Here is a 22,333-nt window from a genome sequence, read left to right on the forward strand (position 1 = left end):
ATCAGCATGTCCAACAGCCCATCAGCACACCTAGCTCCACAGGCATGCCATGGCCCCCGTCATGGCACATGCATTATAGACCAACAGACAACCCAAGGCCCCTGCCATGGCACGCATTTGACATCATTGCTAGCATTTGCCATGGCACGCTCACACCATTCAACGCACAACTCCAGCCCATGCCTTGCAGGCAAGGCTAGTGGCATGCCCACCAAGCATGTCATCCAGCGCAAGGCTCCATCCCGTGCCTTACAGCCCCAGCGCCTAGACCATCAGCTTGGGCCATGCATGCCCACTACCCAGGCCACCAGCCCGGGTCATGCAGGACCACAGCCCAAGCCACTTGACTGGGCCCCACAACAATAGCACGGCACCATCCTGTGCCCACCATCAGGCTTAGGCTTGGCACATGCCATGCCACCATTAGCAGGCCACGCACAGTGCCATGCCATGCCCACCACCAGACCAACGCATGGCATCATGCCATGCCATGCGGCCATGTCATCCAGCAGACCTATGTGTGGCACCATGCCATACACAGCAGCAAGGCCGTGCCAACCATCAAGCCATACATAGCACCATGTCGTGCACACCATGAGCCACCATGGCCCATCCATGGGTCATGGCATGCCACGGGCCACCATGGCCAGTCCATCACTATGTTATTGCTCTTAGTTTATTTCTTTATTTATTTAATTAATTTACTTTACTAAAGGCCTTTTGGGGGTTTTCAAGTTGTATGCTCTATAAACAGGACCCTTAGGCATTTCATTTGCAGCTTTAATCATTCTGACATATTTTCTTTTATGGAACGGTTTGGTGTGTTCTTGCGAATACTTTTTGTGCTTTTGTATTTGGGCTCTTTTGGGTGTAATTCGTGAATCCTAATGAGAGGATCATCACCTTACAATTCGTGAATAGGTGGTGATTCAATTATCTTTTTCATCACTGTGCAATTCGTGAATTAGTAGTGAATTATTTATCAATCTTATGAGTATTTTCCTTTGTTCATTTAATTACTTATCTTTGTTCTTGTTTATTTTCCATTCAATCTTCACATCATCCATTTATCAATCTTTTGCACATTTTCATTCTCTATTCAAAAATCCAAAAATACTTTTATGTTCTTATATTTTCTAGTTATTCATATTCTTTCTTGCATTTTCTCGCATATCAAATATATCCTAAGCCTTACTATTCTTATTCTTGATTTCTCAAAATATTTACAAATGCTAAAAAGAAAGTTTTCATCGTCCCTTGTTGAGTTGTTATCCTTTGTGTTAATATTGTTCATGCATGTTCTTCCTATCCTTCCATCGTGTTTATCATTTCTCTAGCTTTAATCCATTTTCCAAACACCACACGCCTACCACCTTATTTCCCATAGTCCATATTCGGCCAACATTTCCCAAAACGCCCTCCTTCCACTCTCACAAACCCTAGCCGACACCACCTAGATTCCTACAAGGTAATTCCTACATTTTAGGAATACTCATCTCGTCTTCCAAATCTCATCCTATCCCTCATCTCCATCTTTGGCCAACCACTTTCTCAAATTCAAACTCAAATTTCAATCCTAACATTTTAAGAAATCCAATCCCTAAACTCACTCAATCTCTAGAATCACTCAAACTTTAAATCCCTCACTCCATTCTTGCCTTAGTTGAACTACCCTAATCCCTAAATCATTTTCTACCTTTTAGGAACTCATCTTCCATCTTTCAATCCATTCAAATTCGAAATACATCCATTGTCTTAGTCAAACTCCAAGTTCTAAACAATTCTCATCGACCTTATCATTTAGGATCAAATCCTAGCCACCTTACCCATCATACAAACCCTATCTTCAATCTCCAAATCCCTAACTTCTAGGAACAACACTAGACTCATTCAAACACCATCCAATTTCATCTTCTTACCATATTCAAATCATACATTCTTCATCTTACCTTAGCCAATCCCTAAAGTCAATGAGCAATCCTAGACTCTTCCAAACACCTTCCAAACCTAAGCAACACATCTTAGATTCCAACCCCAATACATCACTTCCTAATTTCGTAATCCCCTTTAGCTACCACCCAAAACCCTAGCTACACTTCATCATACCAACCCTAAGCATCATCCAAGTGGCGCCATCAAGCCTTTCCACATTGCATCAAACACACCAAATCATCACTTAGATCACTCGAACTCATTATTATAATCAAATCCATTACCAAACACCATACCTTCATTAACCGAGGAACCCTTCATTGCCATATCCTAACCGATATCAAGCAAGACGACGAAGAACATTCAGCCATCTTGAGGCAATGCGAGACCCTTGGACCGCTAATGTTTGAAGACTAGACCGAGGTCCCCAACAAGGACTCCCTGGACACACGAACATGCGTTTGGATTTTTCAAAATTTGATGGATCCGATCCCACTGGTTGGATTTTTCGTACCCAGCAATTTTTTGCTTTTTATAATGCCCCAGACCCACAGAAAATACAGTTGGCCTCCTTCCATATGGAAGGAAAAGCACTAACTTGGTACCAATGGCTGATCGAAGCTCACCCAATTCACTCTTGGGCTGATTTCGTTCATGCTCTCCAAGTCAGGTTTGCTCCCACCCCTTTTGATGACTCAGTAGCCTAATTCACCAAACTTCGACAGTCATCCACTATGGAAGAATATCAAACCCAATTTGAAATGCTATCCAACCGTATCCCCAACCTTAAGATTTTCAAGTCAGCACATTTCTAAGTAGTCTCCGAGATGAAATCCAAACCATGATTACCATGTTTTGGCCAATTGATCTACCCACAGCTTTTGGCCTAGCTCGAATCTATAAGGAAGAAGTATGGAGACGTGGCTACCCTTCCCGAACCTTCCAAACCCATAAAACAAGACCAAGCCCAAACTTGGGAAATTACTTCCCACTGTTACCAAACCCCTATACCATTTAGACACTTCTAAGCTAACTATGCAATTCAATTGGAATGGTCAACCGATCAACTTAATTGGGCTTAGTCCACACTCACTCTGGAGGAGATTGAGAACTTCTATGCAAGCCAGAATCCTCCCACTAAATAATTGGTGGTACATCTAATGGAGGCATCTACTTCCAAAACTCTCAAGAGGCCCTTCGGCACCTCAGTAAATTTTTTATGGTCTTCCAGTATCCAAAAGGGTTACTCCCACACCGTAGCCAAAACCACAAGATCCCTCTAATCGAAGGTGCTGCACCAATAAGTACTCAGCCTTACCATTACCCTCATTACCAAAAGGGTGAAATTGCGAAGCTCATAACTGAAATGCTAAGTAGTGGGATTATCCACCCCAGTTAAAGTCCTTATTCCTTACCAGTCCTCCTAGTTCGAAAGGCAGATGGTAGTTAGCAAATGGGCGTGGATTATTGAGCACTCAATCAGATTACTGTCAAAGATAAATACCTTATTCTCCTAATTGATGAACTCTTAGATAAACTATGTGCTGTCATTTTTTCTAAATTAGACTTACGTTCTGGGCTGTCAAGTCTCACAATAAAGAATAAAATATCGGCACTTCGAGGGCCAAGTCGTCCAACAAAAATAATGAACTAAAGGTTTGTCGATACTTCATTAATGTAAACTTGGTGGTACTTAAATACAACTGAATAAAATAACTGACAAACTATCTTGCCTAAATACAATAGACACATCTAAAATCTAGGCCTGAAAACCGACATTCTCGGTTCGATACTGCGCCGAACCGACCGCCGACCGACCAGCATTTTTTCCTAATTTTGCCGACTGAGAACCGACTGTTCAAGGGGCCGGAACCGATTCCGGTCGGTTCACGGTCGGTTCAGCGGTTTGGGCCAATGTTTTGGGCCCCTTTTCAGAAGGTTTTTTTTTTTCTCACTTCAAAGTTTTTGGACTTTTTCTACTCAATCTAGTGAATTTATTAGTCAATATTCACAATATTTTAAATTTTTCTTCTTGTATTTTTAAAATTCATTACTAGTTTAAAACAATAAAACTAATATTGTTTTAGAACCTAATAATAGTAACTAGTAAGTAGTAATTACTAAATAATACTTTAAAATCTAATAAGTTAGTTAATAACTAACTACTAAGTAATCAATAAAAGTATCCACTAAATGAGTAGATGTTTAATACAAATACAAACCAACACAAATTGTTTTAAGCAATAAACAAGCAACTAACAGAAATTAAACATTAAAATCTTGGATCTTTAATTTTTCATTCCATATTCGAAAAGTCTTCAATCTTCAATAGTTGTGATGCCTGATTATGCTCTCATTTCTATATAAATATGAAAAAAATATTAAGATTAAACATCAAATATTAATAAATTTGGATAATCAATAAATAAATGAAATTAACTTATAAAAATAAATTAATATTGAATGAATACATTACCAGATTCTTCTACAAAGCTCTCCACATTATCCATGGCCTCTCAAAGATCAATTGGCACCAATGGATGTCGTAACCAATTCTGAGTACAAATAAGTGTCTCAACTGTTTTCAGAGCCAATGAACTCCGAAACTGATCAAGTACACGCCCTCTTATACTAAATGCTGACTTTGAAGCAACAGTGGAAACATGCATGACTAACAAATCTCGTGCAATCCTTGCAAGTAGAGGATAATTAATCTCATTCTGTCTCCACCAAATCAACAAATCAAAAGATAAACTAAGTGCCTCAGAACCATCTGATAAATATCGGTCCACCTCTATTTTAGCAGCAACTGATTCAATCTTGTTATCTGGCTCATACCAATCCATATACAATTGTGACTCTTCTTCACTTTCTATTGAGGGTATAGATGTCGAAACGGGCACATGTTCTTGGCTACTCGAAGTAGAACCAAATATAGCATTATACTCATCGTATAAGTTGAATAGTAACTGTCTCATACTAGACACCAAATGTAATCCTCGAGTTTCATCATAAATTTTTCTCAAGTTGTGGGTGAGAAGGCCTAACTTATTTCGAGGATCAAGCACAACGGCAACCAACAACAACAACAAGTTCAGCTTACCCAATGAACCCCAATACTTATCATATTTCATTCTCATGCTTATGGCCATGTTCATCAAACAACTATTAGAACTCTAACTCAGCCTAACCAATTCTTTTTGGAGCATGCAAATCTCCACAAAACTTGTATTTGCAGTGACATGAAGAGATCCAGAAAAGCGACAAGTGGCATCATAGAATATATTCAAAAAATTCACAAAAACCCACACTGTCTCCCACTCATCAGCTCTAGGAGGCCCTATGTGTCCCTCATTAAAGTAAGATAGAAAATTGTAATCCTGACTCTCCATCTGCCTAAAAGCCTTTTCAAATTTCTCAGCCGCATCCAACATCATATAAGTTGAATTCCATCGGGTTTGCACATCAAGACACAACAATTTTTTGCAATCAATTTTTTCTTTTTCTGCACACTTATTAAACTTGTCTAATCTAGCAGGGGAAGAGCGCACATATCTAACTGCATTTCTAACCATTGTGATAGAGTCATTACACTCATTCAAACCCTCATTCACAACAAGATTTAAAATATGAGCACAACATCTCAAGTGCATATACTTCCCATCCAACACATTCCCCATCAAAAAATGCTTCAAGAAATTGTAGTATCATTTGAGCTAGCATTATCAACAGTGACAGTAAATATCTTATCAATACCCCAATCAAGGAGGCATGATTCAATATATTTTTCAATTGTATCCCCTCGATGATTAGGGATTAAACAAAAATTTATGATTTTTTTCTTCAACTTCCAATCATTATCAATGAAATGGGCAGTTAGGCACATATAATTCAAATTTTATATCGATGTCTATGTATCAGTAGTCAATGAAATTCTCATCTCCCCATCTTTAAACAACTTTCTAAGCTTGGCCTTTTCAGATGTAAACAATTTCATACAGTCTCTTGCAACTGTAACACGGCATGACACTTTAAATTTTGGTTCAAGTAACCAAACCAACTTCTTAAATCATTGTCCTTCAACAATTCTAAATGGCAATTCATCAATAATTATCATTTCCGCAATGGCCAACCTTACTGCATCTTCACTATATTTGTGGGTTACAAGATTTCTTACCACGCTACTATCAATCTCTCCAACTTCCTCACCCGTCAATGTTTGTTGATATCTATCTAGAGGCCCGCGTTTATGAGGATTTCTTGGATATGCAGATAAGTAGTTTTGCATAGTTGAAGTCTCATTTCTCTTTGAGTGGCAAGCATAAATCTTGTCACAATAGTTACACTTAGCTTTCATATTATCTATGGAACAACCCTCAACTTTCGTAAAATGATCCCAAACAATTGACGGGTCATTCCCCTTCCGTTTCTTAGGAAGTGGACAAGTACTACTAGAAGCACTTGAAGGTTTTGGTGTTTAGGTCTTTTCCAAATTAACGATTTGTTCATCATTATCAAGATCAATTAGAGTTGATGAGGAATCTATTTAACATATGAAACATTAATTTCAAAATTCATTAAGAAACATAGTTGATAAAGTAACATATACGGTGATAAAAATAACAATAACTAATAATAACATGAAAAGTACACGTTATTCATGCTGGGTCCCTCCATTTTTTGGGTAACTTATTCATGGTGGACCCACTAAATAATCAGAGAAAACCAGAAGATCATGGCCTTGTGGTTTGCTTTATTATTGAATTAGAATTAAATGGAGCTCTAGTGTGTGTCTAGCTTCACTCTTGATTCATGATGGAAAAAGAATACATAAATTAACGATGGCCAGTTCTCCCTATAGGTATTTTTCATGGCCTAGGGATAGTACAGAGGTAGGACCGATCTTACAATCAGGCAACTCTAAAAGGGAAGAGCATGTGGGAAAAACTTATCATTGGGGATTACTTTTCTAAATTCCAAGGTGTAGTTTAAACCTGTTGGATTCTATAAATCTGTGGCTTCTTGTGCTTTTACTTTAATAAACTATATAACACTATCATTAAAATTTAAACTGGACGATAACTCATATATAACCCAAATTAAGCAGCAATCAAAACATGATGAGTTCTTGTTGGCTTTTAAGGAGGTCCATATTGTTAATGCAAGTAACGTAGGATCTTCACGAACCTGATCATTTGCACATGGGAGCTATATAAACAGATATCATAACACTAAAAATAACACTAAAAAGCATTAATATTCAAGACTATATAACACTTAAATAGATATCATATTCAGGACTATATAACACTAAAAATAAACATTAATCTAAATTAAATTAGAGCTAACTCATATATAACCCAAATCCAACTTAGTAAAATGTAAATAGCAAGATCCTATAAAAAAAAAAAAAAAAAACTTGGTAAATACTAAATAGCATTACAGCCATTACTTACACCGATAGAGGAAGGGGCGTCGCGCCGTCGAGCAGAGGCTGGGAAACCGAGAGAGGGCCAGACGCAGGGAGCTGAGCAGTGAGTGGGAGAGGGCCAGACGCAGGGAGAACGAGAGAAGCCGAGAAGCGATCGGCGGCAGTATGGAGGATGGGGGGTTTCTGTTTTCAGAAACTCGGAAGGCCAGACGAAAATGGAAAGTCGAAGGGGGGGTATTTTACCCTAATACCAAACGGCGCCAAACGCCGTTTATATTTAAACTTAATAAGTTAAGACGTTAGAAAACGACGCTGTTTCAATTATTTAAGTGAAACGGCGTCGTTTTATATGTATAAAAAGGAAAAAAAAATAACTGAACGGTCGGTCGGTTTAATGGTTTATTTAGTCCTGAACCGCACGCCGAACCGACCGATGTCGATTTATGATAAATTTCCTCGACCGCCGATCGGTTCTTGGCAGGTTCTAGTGTCTTGAGGTCGGTTCCAGTCGGTCTGGGGTGATTTATCGGTTTTCTGTACACCCCTACTAAAATCTACTAACATATTGGCCCCACTTGACCTACTTGCAAAAGAATATAAAGAAAGCTAAAGAGCTGGTCAAAAGCAATAAAGTGGAAATAAAGTAATAAAGTGGAAAGCTGCGTACTCCTATTACGTGCATGAACCTTTTGGAATAATTCCCTCTATCTCATTCCCTATATATATATATATATAAAAGAGTGGCGTAGGCCACACATGGGGATGCCGATGGGATCCCGCCGGTGATTTTTTCTTTTTATACAATTTTTAAATAATTTTTTTTTTATAAAAAAATTCATAACTTCATTAAAAAAATTTAAATCATTAAATTAAAAAAATAAAAAAATTGTCGAAATTTCCCTCGGGATCTCTCATCTATAAGAGATGTATTTCTAAAAAATATAAATAAAAATAGAAAACTTACATTTCTTAAAACTATAAATATTATTTTTCATACTCGAAAGTAATGATAAAGTGAAGAGATTCACGAGATTATCGATTAGTATTTTTCATACGTAGTACTGTAGGGGTACATAGAAAGCTAAGACAGTGAGAATAAGGGAAGGGTCTTTTACTCTCTCTCTCTTTTATTTATTTATTTTACATCTTTTTTATACCTTTCAATATTTAAAAAAAAATTATAACATCATTTTAAAATACTTCTTTAATCGTTAACTAAAAATAAAAAAAAAAAAACAAAATTGGCAGATCAATATTGGAGACTTTAGCCATTATCCATAAGATAGTATTTTCACTGAATAATGTTATTTTTTTTCTCTATTTTGTTTCTTTATATTGATCGCTTACATATTAAATGTTTTTTTATTTTTTATTTGTTAACTAAAGAAGTAATTGTTAATATATTGATATTTTTTATATTTTAAAAATAGGTAAATATATTAAAATTAAAAAATAAAATTTAACTTAGGGAACACTCAACTATAACTACTACTGGATAGCACATTGTTTTTCATTTATCTTTCGGTGATGTCTTCTTAGAGCATTGACAATGGTTTATACATATTTATATTTATCTTCATATTTACATAACATCTTTCTAAATTGATCTACATTAGATTATGCATTTTCAAAATTTTGCATGACCATAAATAGTATTTCTTCAAATTTGAAGAAACACAATTCACTCTTCAAACATTATTTTTCTATTTTTTTCTCTCATATCCAATAAAATCAATTTTATGAAATTTGTATTAAAATGATTTTGATATATTAAATTTATATTAAGTTGATGATACTATGTTTTTTTAGTATATATTAACATTTATTGATAAAAGTGATTATTTTAATATATAAAATTGGTAATATTTAGATATAAGGAATTAATATTTTTTAACATATTGTACTAATTATAAAATATCTAAAAATAATAATTTTAAGATAAAAATAAAAATAATAATATTTTATTATTTAATTTAAACATACATAATTTAATATAAAAAAATTTCTTTATATGTAAAAAAATATAATTTTAAAGATAAATAGAGAGAAACCAATTTCAATCCTCTTAATGGTTTCAATGACTTTTCAAAATCTTAAGTTCCATCACAGTCAAAAGTCATACCAATTGTCAAACACACCCACATCCATCAAGCTAAAAAGGTCAGATAATAATTATCCACAGACAGAAAGTCATCAAGCTCATCGATATTTTTTATTTAATAATTAAAATAATATTTTTAAATAATATAAGGTTTTTTAAAATATATTTAAAAATATAAAATAATATATGAAAAAAAAATTAAAATAAAAACTCTAACCTACTCCGTGCCACCCACCTTCGGTGGATTTTATTATAGGCACGTCCAAAAGGTAAAGCTTATCAACTCGCACTCAAATCTCCTTCCATATAAAGTATCCACAATACCGTTGCTGTTTATATTTGAATATAGATGTTGAATCCAAAATTTTAAATTTTATGTGATTATAAATCTATACATAGATTTTAATGATAATAAATGAATTAAAAGAATAAAGGAATTTCAATCTCAAGTTGTCCATACAGTGGAGTCAAGCACATCAAAGAACCAAGCATGAGCAAGAAGGAAATAAGTTCACATTAAAGTCATAGAGTAATATTGTAAATCTCTTAAAATTTGAAATTAGGATTAATGCTCAAAATTAATATTTTATCATAAAGCATTAAAATACATTTTCCACATGTGCATGAATTTTTTTGAAAATTAAATTTGAAAATTTTGAAAGATGATTGATTATCATCTTTTACATGTGCATGCCTTGATTAAAGGGTTGAATTTTGAAAATATTAAAGATAATTGATTGTCATCTTTTACATGTACATGCCTTGATTAAAGGGTTGAACTTTGAAAATATTAAAGATGATTAATTGTCATCTTTCACATGTGCATGTTTTATTTGAATTTTTTCAAAAGTAATGATGCTTTTTAGGACTTATACAAAAGGTAGATGATTTTGTTTGAATTTTTTGAAAAGTAAAGTGTGCTCCTTTTGTCATATACAAAAAGTAAAAGATTAGGTTTGAATTTTTTGAAAAAAAAAAGTGTGCTCCTTTTGTCATATGCAAAAAGTAAAAGATTAGATTTGATTTTTTTGAAAAGGAAAGTGTGCTCCTTTTGTCATATGCAAAAAGTAAAAGATTTGATTTGATTTTTTTTTAAAAAGTGAATGATGTTGTCTTTAACATGTGAATCTTTTTAAATTTGAATATGAAGTCTCATATCCTTATAAATAGATCATTTGAAAGCTTCACATTCACAACATTCAGAGCATACAACATTCATTCAAAACTTTCATTCTCTCTTCTCTAAACATTGAGCCTTAATCCTTGTTCATTTTGAGAGATATAGGTTGCGCTGTATTGTTCTTATTTCACTCATTGAGGAGTGTTTTCTGATAACCTACCCACTATCAGCTTTTGTATTAGAAAAATGGTGTGTATAACCCTTAACCCTTGTGCGTGTAGAAAGTATTCTACACGGGGAATAGTTGAATCACCACGTGTAAGGTGATTGCAAGTGTAGAGGGTGTTCTACACGGATCCTTTGTAATGGTGTTGTTCAAAGGTGTAATAGATTTCTATCTCCACCTGAAGGAGGTTGAATAGTGAATTTGGGAATCCTCAAGGGGTAGGTTGAGGCGAGGACGTAGGCAGTGGGACCAAACCTCGTTAACATACTGAGTTTGCTTCTCTCTTACCCTTACTCTTTATATTTATTGTTATTTCATATTTTGTTTATATTTTATATTATATATTTGATTTATAATTGTTATTTTTTAATATAACTCAATTCATCCCCCATCTTATGTTAGTCATCTGGGCAACAATGGAGATAAATTAAATAAATTATAAATAATAATATTTCATAAGTTCTATTGTAATGAGTTTAAAATTTTTAAGTTAAGATAAATTTAAATTTTTTAATTGATATATATGAAATAAATTGAGATAATTTTAGATTTTTTATAAAAAATTAAAAAAATAGTATATCGTATCAATAATTAATTTAAAATGAATTAAAAGTTAAGATGAGTTAAATAAAACAACTAAACACAACTTACAACTTAAGTTTTGAAGCGATAGAACAAGATGAGATTGGTATTGTGATGAAGATACAAGATGAGCCATTCGCAATAAGACTAGGCGTGTCGAGGCTAGGAGGGTTGCATTGGGTTGCATGCATGGCTCGGGTGGTGAGGTGATGGGCGTCCAAGACAGGTGCAACTAGAGGAGGTTCAAGTGGTGGCGGCCAATTCCTTGATTTTAGGGGTTGGGTGACAAATCCCTTAAATCTAGAGGTGTGGGTGCCATCTATAGGGGTGGACGGCTATCTCCTTTATTTTAAGAAGTTTATTTATTTTTCACTTAGTTTATTTACGTTTAATTAGGAGATTTATCTAGTTCTAATGTGTTTATGTTTATTTCCTAATTTATTTCTTTTATTTTAGGCATTAGATTTTTTTAACTTAGAAGTTGGATCTATGATTGAGATCTAAATCTAGATTTAGGTTTAGGTTAAGGGAAGCAAATGAGGGCAAGGAGGAGCCAACCCTAGGTTCCCTATTTATATTTTTGGTTGCATTGTTATTTAATTATTATTGTTATGTTTTTTTTTTTCAATAAATGAGAATTTTCTTTTCAAAACCTTTAAGAGTTTAGTGCTAGCCTAATCTAGTCTTGATCTTTACCAACAAATCAATTTTGATCTTTGTGTTGTATTGAGGTAACCTTAGATCTAGCCAACCAACATACAACTGTGATATCCGCTCTTTCTTTCTTCTTCTTTATTTATGAGCCTTATTCTTCTTTATTTATGAGCCTCGTTTTACGTGCCGAGCTTTGATCTACGTGCTGAGCCTCATTCTACATGTCGAGCTTCAGTCTACATGCTAAGCCTTATCCTACGTCCTGTATCTCGATGGTATGTTCTCAAAGTTATCCAGCGGATTTTAAAGTAAGATAGATATTTTAAAGTTTACAGATATTTTAAATATTCTGAAATATTTATATGAAATATTTTCAATATTATTAAATAGGACTGTTTTTAAAGTAACATAATTATAATATTTTAATGAACTCTAAAAATATTATAATTGTGGATAATTACTCAAATTAAATATTTTAGTTATTTTAAAATATTAAGAGATTTAACTTTACGTTGAAAACTCTAAAATTAATTTAAATAACTTTATTCTCTTTGAATAATTAACGATACTTCATCATTTTAAATAATGATGAAGAAATATTATTTTATAAATTTTAGTTTATAAACTTTAGTTTAAAAATAATATTCTATCTTAATTCCTCTCAGTGTTTTATTTTAAACTTTAGTTAAATGAAATACTTACATATTTTCAAATCAATATTTAAACCCATCGTTAGATTGTTTTGAGGATTCCAAAACGAAAGACTTGGATTAAATGCCCAAGCCCTCTCATTTCTTCCTCACTTTTTCTCTTTTTCTTCTATTTTCTTTCGCTCTCCTCTCTTCTCCCGAGTGTGCATGAGAAGCTGACGTGCTCTCTCTTCTCCACCACACGTGAGCTTCATCTCCTCCAACCGGCGCGACCTCCAGCTGCCGTGCCTCACCTCCACCATCGGCCTGTTCCTCTCCCACCAGCTAACTCTACCGCATTTGTGGTGAGCTACACCGGCAACTCTCCTTCTCTCTTTCTCTCTCCAACCGAATGGGCCTTAGAGTCTATTCCTCCTCCTAGCATCGATCACCACCAATGGCTTCACCACATCATGGGCTTCCTCCCCATGTCCTCCTTTTTCTCTACCTCTCTATTTTTCTTCGATAGGTCTCCACAACCATAGGTTCGGTTGCACCGCTGTACACGGCTACCCATGGCATATCACCACCACCATCTTGTTTCTATCATCACCACGACCTTTCCCAATAAATTCCATGCCCAACGGAGCTTTGTACAACTCTCACTCTCCCTCACTCTCCAAGACATGGGTTGCACTATTATTGGATGATCCGTCGCCATGAGCCACCACCCGACCACCATCTCGCCACCACATCTTCCTCTACCTCTCCCTAGCTTCTCATGAAGTTTCATAGTCTTCCTCCACCTCAAGCAACCTCCCTCATTTTTAGATGCACTATTCATAGTGTGATGCCGCTGTGTTCTGCCACCTTTGACCACCACGAGGCCACCTTGAGTCTTTCCAAGACCACGCTTAGCTATTCTCAAGCCCAAACTGCCACTTTACGTGGTGGACAGCCACCGTACGCGGTCTTACCACCATGTACAAATCTTTCGATGCCTTGATCATGACGAGCAGCGAGCGACGCACTGGTTATCTTGTCGATGGTATAACCCTTTATCTCTAGTTATTTACGTTTATAGTAGTTGATGGGTTGGACTATAGACTATGTAGTTAGTATTTGTGGAGTTCGCTGCGTAGTTATGAAATGAAGTATAGTTGTGAAGTGTTGGGCTTGATTGTCTAGTATTGTGGACTATGCTATGAGTATGGGCGTGATATGGATGCCCTAAATGTGATGCAGCGTGAAGTGTGAAGGGGGCACTCTGTGTAGTGCAACAACACACCGTGTGACGTGTGTTGTAGTGTTGTGTGGCATAGAAAGAAGAGAGTACACGTGGCGTGTGCTCTATGTCGTGTAGAGACACACCGTGCGCTATGCGTCGTGATAATAAGTGATGAAGCGAAAGGAGTACGAGTGGTGCGTACTCCATGTTGTGTAGCGATGCACTGTGAGGCCTGTATCAAAGTGATGTGTGTCGTAGTGTGGATGGAAGAGAGTTCTCGTGAGTGTACTCTGTGCTATGTCATAATACACCAGATGGCTTGTCACGAGGGTTGGATGGCGTAGCGGAGAAGTGTGGAGTGTATGGTATAGCGTCGGGAACTGTGTAACAGTGTCCCGAAGCAATGGTGATATGGCCTGTAGTCCGAGGTGACGAATGTCACCTTGTGGTTGACTTGTGGCTGAGAGTATATGAAAGTGGTGGAAGAGTATCAAAGAGTGCAACAGAAGCATGATGGGGATCGTGCCATAACTTGAAAAATTGTCTCAAGCTACGTGACGTGACAAAGGTGCATTTGTGGATGCAGTCATCTTGTTAAGTGTTGGAAACTGTGTACAGTGTCTCGAAATAGTGATAATGTGGCTTGTAGTCCGAGGTGACGGGTGTCACCTTGTGGTTGACTTATGGCTGAGAGTATATGGAAGTAGTAGAAGAGTATTAGAGAGCGCAGCAGAAGCATGATGGACGTCGTGACTCAGGATTAGTCTTGAGTTACGTGACGAAACAAATGTGCATTTATGGATGCAGTCCTCTCCTATCAAGTGTTGGGATAAACTTGTACAGAACTGGGAAGTAGGAAGAGTCCTGTCAACTTGGTCTGAGCAAGTTGTTATTTAAGTATGGAGCTTGTTTATACAAGCGGGAGTTCATTGAAATTATAAGTTGTTCTTAGGTGATAAAAGAGGATAAGATATAGGTGCCTATGGCGAGACACCAGGCAGGTTTACCATATGTAATGGGTAATCTGTCTTAAGCATGGATACATAATGTTTTAGCCCCAGAGTTGACTTGAATTTATGTAGCCTGACTAGTTAGAAATAAGGATTTAGTATGGGTTAGGATACGTGAAAGTAGTAATGGGTAAGTAGTCTAAGGTTGGGATGCATGACTCTGTCGATCGGAATCATGCGTCAGAATATGGAAATAGAAAAATGAGACGGAGGTCTTAGTGTCTTAACCCTAAGGTGAATCACAGAGCTTCACTTTAAGGAATAAGACTCTAAAGGTTTTAGCATAGTAAATGGTACGTAAGAGCCCAAGGATGGACAGAAAGTGTTCCAAGTGAGGTGTAGTTCTATTTTTAGAATAGTTCCTTATGCATTAGATAAATGATGACGTAAGGTTATGTGTATGCAAGTTGGTTGCCAACTGACACGCACACGAATGGACTGCATGGATTGAGTATGGCATGAAGTCCAAGTAAATATTGTGTTCATACTCTTCTAGAGTTTTTCTTATATAAACGAAGAAAAAAACAAAAGCTTTTTTTTCTAAAAGGAAAATGAAAATTTTCTCTACAAAAATAGACACACTTTACGAAAAAGAAAACGGAGTTTAAGTTTTCAAGTATAAGTATGTATCGGCCCTTCTTGGCAGCCCCTTTTCACGCACCCAAAGTATGTACGTGTATGCATGTAAATAGATGTTATACGTAGTATGTATTATATTTATGTTCACGAAAAGAAAATGAACTGAAACTTTAAAAGATGCAAGAACAGACGCTTTTAAAATGAAAAGAAAAATTGTTAAACCCAAGGTTTCAAGTTTTGTGTAATTATATATCTACACATGAATTTTAATGATAATAAATGAATTCAAAGAATAAAGAAGTCTCAAACTCAAGTTGTCTACACAATGAAGTCAAGCACATCAAGGAAATAAGCATGAGCAAGAAGGGAACAAGTTCACATTAAAATTATAGAGTAATGTTGTAAATCTCTTCAAAATTTGAAATTAGCATTAATGCTCAAAATTAATATTTTATCATAAAGTATTAAAATACATTTTCCACATGTGCATGAATATTTTTGAAAATTAAATTTGAAAATTTTGAAAGATGATTGATTGTCATCTTTTATATGTGCATGCCTTGATTAAAGGGTTGAAGTTTGAAAATATTAAAGATGATCGATTGTCATCTTTCACATGTGCATGTTTTATTTGAATATTTTCAAAAGTGATTGATGCATTTTTAAACTTATACAAAAGGTAGATGATTTTGTTTGAAATATTTGAAAAGTAAAGTGTGCTCCTTTTTTCATATGCAAAAAGTAAAAGATTAGGTTTGAATTTTTTGAAAAGTGAAGTGTGCTCCTTTTGTCATGTGTAAAAAGTAAAAGATTAGGTTTGAAGTTTTTGAAAAATGAATGATATTGTCTTTGACATGTGAATCTTTTTTAATTTGAATATGAAGTCTCATATGCCTATAAATAGATCATTTGAGAGCTTTACATACACAACATCCAAAGCATACAACATTCATTCAAAGTTTTCATTCTCTCTTCTCTAAGCATTGAGCCTTAGTCCTTATTTATTTTGAGAGATATAGTTTGCGCTGTATTATTCTTATTTCACTCATTGAGGAGTGTTTTCTGATAACTTACCTACTATCAGCTCTTGTATCAGAAAAAGGGTGTGTATAACCATTGTGCGTGTAGAAAGTGTTCTACACTGGGAATAGTTGAATCACCACGCGTAAGGTAATTGCAAGTGTAGAGGGTGTTCTACACGAATCCTTTGTAGCGGTATTGTTCAAAGGTGTAATAGGTTTCTATCTCCACCTGAAGGAGGTTGAATAGTGAGTTTGGGGATCCTCAAGGGGTAGCTTAAGGCGAGGACGTAGGCAGTGGGGCCGAACCTCTTTAACATATTGAGTTTGCTTCTCTCTTACCCTTACTCTTTATATTTATTACTGTTTCGTATTTTGTTTATATTTTATATTTGATTTATAATTGTTATTTTTTCAAATATAACTCAATTCACCCCCCTCTTGTGTTAGTCATCTGGGCAACAAAAACTTTTATAAAAAATGACTCTTTCTAAAACAACTTTTATGAAAGGAAAGAAAATTATTTTATTTTAAAGAGACTTATTTTAAAATGACTTAAAATAAAAGAAAGAAAACCATTTTCTTTTAAAATGACTTTATGAACTGATGAACTAAAGAACAGTAAGAACTGTAAGAAAGGACTGTAAGAATTATAAAGGACTGAATTGACTGTAAAGGAAAAGAAATGACTGAAAAGGAATGAATGGACTGAATGGATAATGTATGAAGATACATAACGGCCACATGAATGGAATGGAAATGGTACCAATTGAATGGACTGGACTAAGCATATTGCAATGCTGGGTAAGTAGTACTAGTAGTGCACCCAATACTGCACCCTGCCGGAATGGATTCCCAACCCGTGGTTAAGAGCGGAATCAGGTCTAAAAGACCGCTAACCCCAACACACGGGATGTAACAGTGTGTTACACGGCTAATGAAAGTGATAAGAAAGAAAGAATGCATGTATGTATGTATGAATGTATGTTTGCATGAACATATGTAAGAAAAGAAGTATGCATGAACAGATTCTTTAAGAAACAAAGGTAGCGATGCGTGGGAAACTGTTTCAAAGAAGAAAACGTTTTTAAAGAAAAACCCCACCTCGCAATGTTTTAAAACAAAAAGAATGTCTATGCATGCTGTGTATGATATGTATGGAATGATAACTGCATGACTGAAAACCTATGTTATTACATTTTAACTGTATGAAGTGATCCTTACGAGTCATTGACTCATTTTAATTTTTATGTGTGCCCTCCTAAGAACAAAATGAGCATGACAGGATAGGACGGACACAGGCCAAGGGAAAGAGTACGAAGGCCTAGGCAGGATATTTTGTACGAGAAACTTTAATTATAAAAATTTAATATTTTTCGCCGTAATCTTTTAATTAAGAAAATAAATTTTATTTATAACATAGAGTCTTTTATATCCTGACATGAAAGGAAAAGAAATTTAAAAGAAATCGTAATTCCCTTCGATTTTTATCAAAATCATTTTGAAAATGACCCGCCACAAGGACGGGCGTTACAGCAACAAACCCTAGATCTAATCACACAACACGCTAATTACAAGTGAGTGAGAGTGACGCTTCCATCAATTGGTGCTTTCATTTAGAGATCCAACCCAAGAAGAGGAAGCCATGGACAACCGACAACCAACTCATAGTGAGCGGATCGAGAACATTGAAGCCACTTCAAAGGCACAACAAACAGCCACCAATGAAAGGTTTGAAAGGATTGAGGAGGTGCTCCACCAATTGGTAGATCAAAGTAGGAATGGAGAGAGAATACACCATAGGAGAAGAGCCTATAGTCTCGAGGGTTCCGTTGGATTTAGAAGAAGCCAGCCGAAAGATGGTGGATGATTCCGATTCATCTACTCAAGATTTCTCAAGCCCTAATGAGGAATCAATAGGGAAAAGTGAAGGAAAAGAATGGAATTGTGATGAGAGGAGAGGAGCACATAGGGGGAAAGTCTTCTAACCAAAGATGGACTTTCGAAGTTCAATGGTGATGACCCGAGCACGTGAGTTAATAGAGCCTGTTGAACCCAAGGTTTCAAGTTTTATGTGATTATAAATCTACACATGGATTTTGATGATAACAAATGAATTCAAATAATAAAGGAGTTTCAAGTTCAAGTTGTTCATACAATGAAATCAAGCACATCAAAGAACCAAGCATGAGCAAGAAGGAAACAAGTTCACATTAAAGTCATAGAGTAATGTTGTAAATCTCTTAAAATTCGAAATTAGGATTAATGCTCAAATTAATATTTTATCATAAAGTATTAAAATACATTTTCCACATGTGCATGAATTTTTTTGAAAATTAAATTTAAAATTTTTGAAAGATGATTGATTGTCATCTTTTGCATATGCATGCCTTGATTAAATGGTTGAACTTTGAAAATATTAAAGATGATTGATTGTCATCTTTCACATGTGCACGTTTTATTTGAATTTTTTCAAAAGTGATTGATACTTTTTTAGACTTATACAAAAAGTAGATGATTTTGTTTGAAAATTTTGAAAAGTAAAGTGTGCTCATTTTGTCATATACAAAAAGTAAAAGATTAGGTTTGAATTTTTTGAAAAGGAAAGTGTGCTCATTTTGTCATATGCCAAAAGTAAAAGATTAGGTTTGATTTTTTTGAAAAAGTGAATGATGTTGTCTTTGACAATTGAAAAAGAAGAACCTTTTATTTGAATTTTTTGAAAAAGTGAATGATGTTGTCTTTGACATGTAAATCTTTTTAAATTTGAATATGAAGTCTCATATGCCTATAAATAGATCATTTGAGAGCTTCACATTCACAACACCAAGAGCATACAACATTCATTCAAAGCTTTCATTCTCTCTTCTTTAAGCATTGAACCTTAATCCTTGTTCATTTTGAGAGATATAGTTTGCGCTATATTGTTCTTATTTCACTCATTGAGGAGTGTTTTCTGATAACCTATCCACTATCAGCTTTTGTATAAAAAAAAAGGGTGTGTATAACCCTTGTGCGTGTAGAAAGTATTCTACACGGGAAATAGTTGAATCACCACATGTAAGGTGATTGCAAGTGTAAAGGGTGCTCTACACGGATCTTTTGTAGCGGTGTTGTTCAAAGGTGTAATAGGTTTCTATCTCCACCTGAAGGAGGTTGAATAGTGAATTTGGGAATCCTCAAGGGGTAGCTTGAGGTGAGGACGTAGGCAGTGGGGCCGAACCTCGTTAACATACTGAGTTTGTTTCTCTCTTACCCTTACTCTTTATATTTATTGTTATTTCATATTTTGTTTATATTTTATATTATATATTTGATTTATAATTGTTATTTTTTTAATACAACTCAATTCACCCCCCCTCTTGTGTTAGTCATCTGGGCAACAATTGGTATCAGAGATAAGAGCTCTATTATAAGATTAACTATCTTTTGAGTTAAGATCTTATGGCTAACATTGCAGCTTCATTTGGTGAAGGTCAATCTAGCAGTCGGCCTCCACTCTTTTGTGGAGATAATTACTCATTCTGAAAAGTTAGAATGAGAATATTTCTTCAAGCTCAAGGTAGAGAAATCTAGAAATGTATTGTAAATGGACCTTATATTCCAACAAAAGTGGTTAATGGAGTAAAGGTCGAAAAGGAAGAAGAAGAGTTTGATCGTGAAAACGATAGACTTTATACTTTAAATTTAACTGCTGTGAATTTATTATATAATGCTCTTAATGGAAATGAGTTTAATAGAATAATGAATTGCGCTACGGCAAAGGAAATTTGGGATAACTTGGAAGTAACTTATGAAGGAACTTCGCAAGTCAAGGAATCAAAAATTTATATTCTTACTCATGAATATGAAATGTTTAAGATGAATGATGATGAATCTATTTCTAGTATACACACTCGTTTTACTAACATCATAAACAGCTTGACAGCTCTTGGTAAAGTTTATTCCAAAGTGGAGATAGTAAGAAAAATTCTCAACTCTTTACCAAAACGTTGGGAATCAAAAGTTACAGCGATTTTTGAAATTAGAGACCTCAAGAAGGTCGAAATCAATGAACTCATCGGGTCACTTATCACCCATGAGTACACATTGAAAAGAAGAGAAGAAGAATGAAAGCGAAAGAAGAACTTAGCACTTAAAACTGTTCCTCATGAAAATGAAAGTGATGAAGATGAGGAAAATGACGATAAAGATGAAGAAGTTGCGATGATAACAAGAAGAATTCAGAGGTTATTGAAGAAAAATAGAACTCCTCCGAGGAAATCCTTCAAAAATTTTTCCAAGAAAAATTCAGGTAAAAATGACACTTTAATTTGTTATAAATGCAATAAACCTGATCAAGCCAGATTGTCCTCTGCTAAATAAAGATCAAAACAAGGGCAAGAAAGCAATGAAAGCTACATGGGATGATGATTCAAATAGCTCAGATAGTGAAGCAAGTAATGAAGAATCAGTAAATCTTTGTCTTATAGCTAAAGATGACATTGAGGTATGCATGAAATCATCTACAAGCAAAAATAAGTGGTTTTTAGATAGTGGATGTTCAAGACACATGACGGGAGACAAGTCTAAGATACACATGACGGGAGACAAGACTAAGTTCTTTGATCTTAGATCTAAAAAAGAAGAACACGTGACATTTGGAGACAACTCGAAAGGGAAGATCGTGGGAATAGGTAAAATTGGTAATGAATCTTCTCTCATAATTGAAGATGTTCTACTTGTTGAAAGTTTAAAACATAATATTTTGAGCATAAGTCAATTATGTGATAAAGGATTTACAGTTATTTTCAAAATGGATAAATGCATTATTTTGAATGATCATGATTGTAATATTTGTTTTATTGCTTTTAGAAACAATAATGTTTATACAATCGATTTTGAAGAAATTACCTCACAAGATGCTATTTGCTTTTCAGTTCAAAATGAAACTAGTTGGCTATGACATAGAAGATTAGGTCATGCCAATATGGAACTTATTTCCAAATTTTCAAAAAATAATCTTGTGAGAGGTTTACCAAAAACAAATTTTCTTAAAGACAAAATTTGTGATGCATGTCAATTTGGTAAACAAACAAAAATTTCTTTTAAAACTAAGAAACATATTTCCACTACTAGACCATTGCAACTGATACACATGGATCTTTTTGGACCAAATAGGGTTGCAAGTTTAGGAGGAAAATATTATGCATTTGTTATTGTTGATGAATTCTCTAGATATACTTGGGTCATCTTTCTTTCTCATAAAGATAAGGCACATAATGCTTTTACCAAGTTATGCAAGAGAATTCAAAATGAAAATTGCTATACTATTTCAAGTATCCGAAGTGATAGGGGAAAAGAGTTTGTTAATAAAAATATTGAAATATTTTATGATAAAAACGGTTTTGTGCATAATTTTTCTGCTCCTCGAACTCCTCAACAAAATGGGGTAGTAGAGAGGAAAAATAGATCTCTTCAAGAGATGGCAAGAACAATGCTCAATGAGAACAACTTGCGTAGCTATTTTTGGGCCGAAGCGGTAAGTACTGCATGTTATGTTATAAATAGAGTTATGCTAAGGTCTAAGTTAGATAAAACCCTCTATGAGCTTTGGAATGAGAAAAAGTCCAACATTGGTTATTTTCATGTATTTGGATGCAAATGTTTTATTTTGAATGATAGGGATAATTTAGGCAAGTTTGATGCAAAATCTGATAAAGGTATCTTTTTCGGGTATTCTACTAATAGTAAAGCTTATAGAGGATTCAATAAAAAGACTTTGACTGTACAAGAATCTATGCATGTAGTATTTGATTAATCTAATTTTTCACTCTCCAAGA

Source organism: Carya illinoinensis, chromosome 15 (genome assembly GCF_018687715.1).
Source record: "Carya illinoinensis cultivar Pawnee chromosome 15, C.illinoinensisPawnee_v1, whole genome shotgun sequence".
Taxonomy (NCBI): domain Eukaryota; kingdom Viridiplantae; phylum Streptophyta; class Magnoliopsida; order Fagales; family Juglandaceae; genus Carya; species Carya illinoinensis.